The following is an 8,394-nucleotide window of genomic DNA, read 5'->3' on the forward strand; positions in this document are numbered from 1 at the left end:
ATTAGCCCAGTTCCATATTCAACCAAATTTTTCTTATGGCCCACCAGGAACCCAGACAGACAGCAGAGCAGAGCTTGGCACACAGAGGCACTGACATCACAGGCCTCACATAAGCACCTTCCTCAAAAACATCCCAGTCTGAGGCATGATTTTAGGATAAGGCAGAACAATGTTAACACGACATATACACGTGATCAAAAAAATTCTACAGTTGCCCCACATACTCTGAATCTGAAAACAAATCTAGATTCTTTATTACTTTTCTTTAAACAACTGCCAGGACAGGAATCAAAGATAAATAGAAGGCACAGTTTTGCTTGGGTTTGTTATCAGATTTGGGGGTTTGTTTTCTCATGGGAAATTTTGTCCTTTTTTCTTTTTTCTGTTTTTTCTTTTCTTTTTTATTTTACAAATACAAATAAAACATGAAACTCTACCTCAAAAAAATCTAACAGTTCAACAAAAGTCCTTAGCTGTGTACTAGACATGGACAGTTTAAAATCCAATGGTAAAAATGGAGGTTTGGAATTGTTTGGTAGTCACATGTCAAAAGAACAAAGTTCTGCAAATACCTTTTATTCAGTTAGTCACACCAGCAGAGACCCAGTGGCAGTTGACAAAAGGCAATTTTTCCACACCAGAGAGGAGTCGTGACTTGATTTTTCCTGCTTCCAAAATGTTTATCAAATCCTTTGTCTCTCAACAAATGAAACTTCCATTATCAGTGAAACCGAGACGCGCTCCTCTGGGGAATGCCATGAACTCCAGTCTGTGTATGCAGCGTGAGCAGGAAGGTCAGTCTTTCCTCCTCTTCTTTACAAATATATTCCTCCTAAAGTATCGTTCCAGAAAACTGGGAATGAAGGACTAAAGGGTCAAGGGTGGAAAGGGGGTTGGGGAGCACACACCATAAACACAAGCTCAAGCAGTTTATAATAGACTACTCCGAGACACCAAAGGCTGGTTGAAGGAATTCACCATTCTGCAGGAGCCACGGCTGTGTGCTGTGTGGAGAGCTGAGCCAAACAATTCACTGCCTTGGTGTTGTAATCCCCCTGCCCACGCCAAAGCCTGGTTTCTGCACCATGTCTCCTTGGGGAGGGCCTCTCATTCCACCACTTAGCCCAATGCATGGGCCTCAGGTCCCCAAAGGCGGTTATCCCTGTGGTCTCCTTCCCTGGCAGCTTGAGTCTTCTTCTCTTCCACATTCAGGCGTACAGCATCTCGGAACATGATGGGCCTATTATTAAGGACCTTCTGAACAGGTTCAGAATCATCAAACACAACAAACCCGAAGTTGGGTAACTTCCCTACACTGTTGATGCGCAGCTCCACAAAGTTCCCATAGTTTTGGAAAAAATCCTTCAGTTCTGACTTCTCAACCTCATGTGGCAGGTTCCTGATGAAGAGCTGGTGACTGTCAGGGTGCCTCATCATCCTTCGAGGTTCCATGTCTCCTGGTACATCAGCCTCACAGATTGGTCGGGGTTCTCTCTGAGGAGGGATATTGATCCGTTGCTCTCGAACTCTCTGATCTCTCTGAGGCCTTTGTGGTGGAATTTGAGTGTCAGGCTTCGATTCTGGAAGGGTCTGTGACGCTGGTACTTTGACCACATTAGGTGGTGTCTCTGGCACTGGAACAGTCCCATTGGGAGGAAGGTTCTTACTAGTCACAGATGCCCAAGAAAATGTCCTTAAGTCCTCCTGTGCCAGGGCCACGTCTGCTGGGGCAGGGTAAGCACTCTTCTGCACATCCTTGGGAGCAGCTTCTTCCAATGTAGGCTCAGGCTTGTCTTCTTGAATGTTGGGCACAGGTTCCAGCTCTGGCTCTAGCTCTGGCTCTGGCTCTGGCTCCAGCTCTGGCTCTGGTTCCAAAACAGGCTCCTCTAAATGCTCCTCCAAGTCATTGCTGACAGTCTGATGATAGAAAGTTCCAGAATCATCAGGCACCACCACTTGGACCACTACCCCTTCATTCAGAGTTGTGTGAGCATCTACTTGGCGGATCTTGGTGTGGCAGTTGGTGAAGTTTTGTGGCATCACTTTCCTGTGGATTTCCTTCTGCCCGTAGACTGCATCTGCTGGCTTTCCATTGGAATCCAAGCCCTCCTGGGCATAGGAAGAGTTCTTTCCATGAAATCTGTGCAGCATGTCTGGGGCCTGGTTCAGCAGAGTGTAGTACTGTCACACAAACTCCCACCCGACCAGCAGGGAGCTAGGTAGGCTTCTCCATAACCATTGCTTTAGTTGATTCAACCTGAGCAGCTGAGTGGAAAAACAGGGCTGCTGCGTGGGAGGAGGAGGTGGCAGTGTCCCTCGCGTGATAGAGAACAAATTTAATATACATAAAATGTTCAAAACTACATTATAATGTAAATATTTATAGGAAAACCTTAAGTCCATTACTTATTAGAAAAATATAAATTAAGGCAAAAGAATATATATAGATGCAATCCCATAAACATTATTACTATAAAAAATATAGTGTACATTAGCACACATGTGTAGCAATTATAATTTCTATTCAGTCATATGAGACTGGATATTAATGTGAGCACTGTGTTAAGTTCTCTGCTAGTGTAATATACACAGCAACTGTAGATTAGCATAATCTTTTACATAAGACTTTAATACCAAATGTATACATACGAGAGGTGAATATTCATAGACACTGACAAAATTTACATTTTGTGGGAGACTATTCATTCTAACCACAAACCTGAACCAAATTATATGTCTAAAACTAATGTAATAAATGCTAATGTTATGATCTATTAACACAAAGGAATGATTCAGAAAAAAATTAAAATGATGAGCTGAGCTGATTTTTCAAATATTGAAAATCAAGTAAGTGCAGATGTAGCAACTTAAAGCAATGTCTTTGCTTGAAGTTCTGGAATGCAGAAACCTAACACATATCAATAAAAAGAGGATTGAATATTCTTGTTTGCAAATATAAAATCCTACTTTGGGACCATAGTTAGCACCTAAGAGTTGTCTACATCCCCTGTCTCAAGGTTATATTTGTATTTAAACTAGCAAATGTGACGTAGCAACTAAATCTGACATACACGCAATGATGAGAAATTAAGTCCTGTTAATATCAAGAAAATGACTTTTGAATTCAATTACATACATTATCTGAAGAAATTAGAGTGCCTCTTTTGAGGTAGTTTCCCTGTTATACAATGTATATTCTCATCAGAACACATCTAAACAAGCCTCTGCTTTTAAATTTACCAATAAACTTATGTTTCAATAGATTTCCAAAAGAAAGGTGTGAAATGTAACATACAATATGTTGTGCTACAATTTCAAGAAGTTTTATTTAGATGATTTTGTTAATACACTCAGAAATCTAACAAAATGTTTAGGGACATGTTTTAAGGATGTACCACGATTACTAAAAGAGCATGAAACTGAATAAGACAAAAAATTTTAAGGACACAATAAACAGATGATCTAAAATATGTTGTAACACAGTGTTATTAAAAGCTGTAAAATATTGTTTTGTTGACTGAAATATGGAACATGAGATGTACAGTATTAGAATAGTTTAAGCAAACACTGTTGGTTGCATATACTATTTAGGAAATGATTCAAACATTAAGAGCTATTCAAATGGCTGAGTGGTGTCTAACTTTCACCCTACTGATGTTACTAAATACTTTGACAATGACAATTTATCAAGAAAAGGACTTACACAGCTCACAAAATCCAGTTTACAGTCCACTATTGATTGCAAAGATGTCACAGTAGCAGGGACATGAAACAACTAGCCGTATCTACAGCCAAGAGCAGAGAGGCCATGAACATGTGCATGTTAGAAAACAATTCATTCATTCATTTTTCTTAGTTTAGTGCTCATGTCATAAAATGATTCTGCAACCCACCTCATTTAACCCAATTAAAATCTCTCATGAGATGCCACAGGACATGGAAAGAATTTCTTACTGAGATACTGCCATTCATGAACTATATGACACTATTTCTTACCTGATGTCAGTGTTAAGAGACCTAAGAACATTACTGTAGTCTATTGGCCACTAGAGGCTTGTAGAAATAAGGGAATCAATGTAGTTTAATCTCAATGTGAACCCAGTGGGTCCCATATTCTTTCTGAGCTATTTCCCCAATTCTAGAACACATAATCAGAGTAGTCAAACTCATAAGTTGGTGGAATTCTGACCTTGGTACCTGGAGCTACAGAGTATAAGCCTTCATGGCGGAAAACAGTAAGTAAAGAGCAATATAAGTTTTTCTTTACAGAAAAAAACAGTAATTCATATATATAGTATCAAAATTTTGAAATTATTAAAGAGATTAATGGCACCATTAGGGACTCAAAAAAATGTAGAAACAGTGATTTTTTTTTGTCAATGATCCATTCAAGTCACCTGATTGTCCCAAATGGAATACAAATGAATGGTGAAGCCACAGTGAATAACATCATGCTTAAAATGGAGGATCCAAATGGAGCTGTTCTACCAGATGTGATTTCATCACATGAGCAAATTAACAGGTCCCTTATTTGCTGTGTAACAGCAATTGTTTTGGAAAAAAATGTTTGTTTTTATCCCATTTAAAGTTCACCAGAAACTACTTATTTTCAGCTGGAAAATTCTGAAGTGTGCTATCACTGTTCTAATTCTAATACCTTGGCAATAGCAACAGCTTTCTAAGAGGATTTACAACCTGCTCAATAAGAGAGAAATCGTGCCTGATATTGGAAACTTAGCCAACTACCAAGGGATATTGAAGTATTGTATCTTGGAAGATAAACAACAAACACCGATTATACTAAACTTGAATAATGCCTAACTACATTCAAAATGTCAGTCCTTCCCCCAAACAGATAAGGATAGTTCTTACCACTCATTTTGTAACCTCCTCTTTGTAAGAGCTGGAAACCATGAGAGAAAACTCCAACCAATCTAAACTGAACTATGGAACCCAGTCACTACTTGTGCAGTTACAACATACCTTCTGAACCTAGGGCTTAGGGATCACTGTGAAAGAAGGAACAGAGAAATTTTAACAGCCTAAGTAATAGTAAAATTATTTCTCCTGGAAGTGCCAAAAGTTATATCCATAAAGTCTCTAAAACATGACTAAATATGAATATTACATCCCCATAGTCTCATAAACATGACTGTCTAAACATGAGATGAACTGGTAAATATCTCTATACATGCTAATGTTGACACTAAACAGAGGAAAGCTCATGAAGAATCAACCATGTACACACACACACAAATGGAGGCAACATTACTGTTTTATTCTCCATCTTCTTCTCATCCATCCACAAACATATACTCTATTTCTCCTTCCTAGAATGACCCATTACTTCAACCTAGGCTCTTATCATTTATATAATCTCTGGTTATATGTTTCATAGACTGCTTATCAATGACTTAACATCTAATAACCATATATAAGTGAATACATACCACATCTGTCTTTCTGGGTCTGGGTTACCATATGATTATCTTAGCTCCATACATTTAGTACCCAATTCCATTTTACTTGTTTATTTTTATTATTTGTAGAAGCTGAATAATATCCCATTGTATAAAGGTAACATATTGTCTTTATTCATTCACCCCTTTGATGGGCCTCTAGGTTGTTTACCTTTATAATTAAAGCAACAATGAACACATGTTCTCAAGTGTCTCTGTGACAGAATGAAACACCCTTTGGGTACATGCCCAAGAATGGATCCTTAGGTAGATCCATTGCCAGCTTCCTGAGGAGCTGCCACACTGAATTCCATAGTGACTGTACAAGATTTCATAACTGCCAGCAATGGATGTTTTTCCCCACTTCTCCAAATCCTCACCAGAATGAGCTGTCATATGTTTATTGGCATTGTAAGCTGAAATTTAAAAGTAGTTTTGATTTGTATTTCCCTGATGACTAAGGAGGTTGAACATTTATTGAAACATTCCTCAGCCATTGGGATTTTCTCTTATGAGAATCCTTTTTAAATATGCACCCTTTTTAAATATTGTGTATTTATTTTCTTAATGTACACTCTTAACAAATCTTATTATTCTTGTTTGAAAGTTTGTTAGAGTTCTTCACTAAAACCATCTGTCCCTGAGTTTTATTTGGTTGAGAGGCTTTTACTTATTGCTTCTATTGCACTAGGCATTACAGGTGTGATTAAATTGCTTGCCTAATCTTGATTTAACTTTGGTAATTTGTACCTACCAAGAAAATTATCCATTTCTTTTAAATTTTCCATTTTTTGAAGCACAGGCCTTTAAAGTATGTCCTTATGGTTCTCTGGATTTTCTGTTGTTAAGTCCTAGGAAAAATATTAAGGCCTAGATGGAATGTTAATACCTCAGTAACTGTTACCTGACAAGCCTACCATTATAATGGAAATTTCTCATATATTTCTGTTTTTACAAGAAAACTTTCTAATACCAAGTTAATTACATATTCTCTTATGTTCTATGCATTGGAAACAATCATAATAGAAGTCAGTAGAGCTGCTTTGTATACTTTCCCACAATAAGCTTGAACCCAAACCAATCACTCACCAAGGCTTCCTGTACCTGTGTATATGTTTTTATGATATTTCCTTTTATAAGATAACCCTGGAATGGACCCTGATATAAGAGACACATGCACCAATATAAGAAACATTTTAAATATGACTTCCATTTTGAGTAATGGTTAAGTAAAGTATAAGTTCCCAAGACTTCTCTAGGAACTGAAGTCATCTTGGAAGAAAGAGACATGTACGAGTGTAAACTGACATCCTAGTTGGCAAGCAAAGATATAAATTTTAGATAAGGTAAGTTCTTTGCCACAGTTGAGTACCTCAATGAATGGGAAGAAGACAAATGTACACCAATGTCACTAAGGAAATCCCCTATCCATAAATCATGATTGATGGAATAATTAGACACAGATGTTTGTCGATCTTGGGCTTGAAAACCCAGTAGGATCTTAACGCAATGTCTTGGGCCTGAATGGTGTCCCAGACCAATCAGTTTGAGAATGTGGCTTTGAAGAAACCATCCTAGTTGACAGAGATTTGTTTCTGAGTGGTTTGGGTGGCAATTCCCAGAACCCAAAAACGTCTATTATTATGTTCTCCTTTTTATTTCTGACTTTGTTAATTGGAATACTTGCTCAGCCTTATAATTTGGATAAGAGTTTGTCAATCTTATTTATTTTCTCTAATAAACTTTCATTTATTCTTCTTAGTATTATTTTCCCATTGAATTCAGCTCTCAGTTTGATTATTTCTTTCCATCTACTTTTGTATGTTATTTCTTTTTATTCTAGCATTTCATGTGTGCTCTTATGCTCCTAATATAAGATTTCTACAATTTTTTTTTTTACCTAGTCACTTAGTGTTTCACTTCTTAGAACTGCCTTTAATGAGTCCCATAAGTTTTGGTATATTTTGTTTTTATCTTCATTCAATTCTAAAAACATTATAACTTCTCTATTAATTTCAGTCATGACACATTTTTAATATAGTGACTTGTTCAGCTTGCATGAGTTTGTAACCTTTCTGTTGTTTCTATTCTTGCTATCCAACTTTAATCCAGTGTAGTCAAATAGGATATAGTGTTTTATCTCAATTTCTCGTGTGATATGACTTGCTTTCTGTCCAAATATGTGATCAATTATGCAAAAAATTTCATGAGCTGTTGAGAAGAAAGTACATTGTTTTGTATTTAGGTGAAATATTGTATAATATTTTCTATCATTTTGGTTTATAGAATTATTTATCCCAAGCATTTCTTGTGTATTTTTTGCCTGGATGACAATACTGAAATATCCATTTTGTAGATCTTCTTTGATAATCATGTACTGTTCTTTTTTTTCTGATCAGTTTTGGTTTGAAGTCTCTTTTTTCAGATATTAAGATGGCTATACCAGCTTGCTTCTTGGATTCATTTGCTTAGAATAGCTCTTTTCATAGTTTCATCCTGAGGTGATATATATCTGTTATAGTTTCATAGTTTCATCCTGAGATGATATATATCTGTTATAGTTTGAGTTTTACTGCTGTGAACAGATACCACAACCAAGAAATCTCTTATAAAGGACAACATTTAATTGGGGCTGGCTTACAGGATCAGAGTTTAAGTCCATTATTATCAAGGTAGGAAGCATGGTTGCATCCAAACATGTATGATGTTGGAAGAGCTAAGAGATTTACATCTTCATATAAAGTAAGTCAGGAGCAGACTGTCCTCAGGCAGCTTGGAGGAAGATATCAACAACCCCCCCCCCACACACACACAGTGACACAATTCCTCTTCCAACAAGGCCATACCTTCTCCAACAAGGCCACTCCTTCTAATAGTGCCATTTCCTGGGCCAAACATATTCAAACAACCAAAATATCCTTCATGTACAGTTGTG

General features: G+C 37.1%; 1 pseudogene; it reads right to left on the reverse strand.

Moving 5' to 3' along the window:
• Positions 1-1,119: 1,119 nt before the first annotated feature.
• On the reverse strand, positions 1,120-2,151 carry LOC117695118 (ras GTPase-activating protein-binding protein 1 pseudogene; annotated as a pseudogene).
• Positions 2,152-8,394: the final 6,243 nt, after the last annotated feature.

Source organism: Arvicanthis niloticus, chromosome X (genome assembly GCF_011762505.2).
Source record: "Arvicanthis niloticus isolate mArvNil1 chromosome X, mArvNil1.pat.X, whole genome shotgun sequence".
Taxonomy (NCBI): domain Eukaryota; kingdom Metazoa; phylum Chordata; class Mammalia; order Rodentia; family Muridae; genus Arvicanthis; species Arvicanthis niloticus.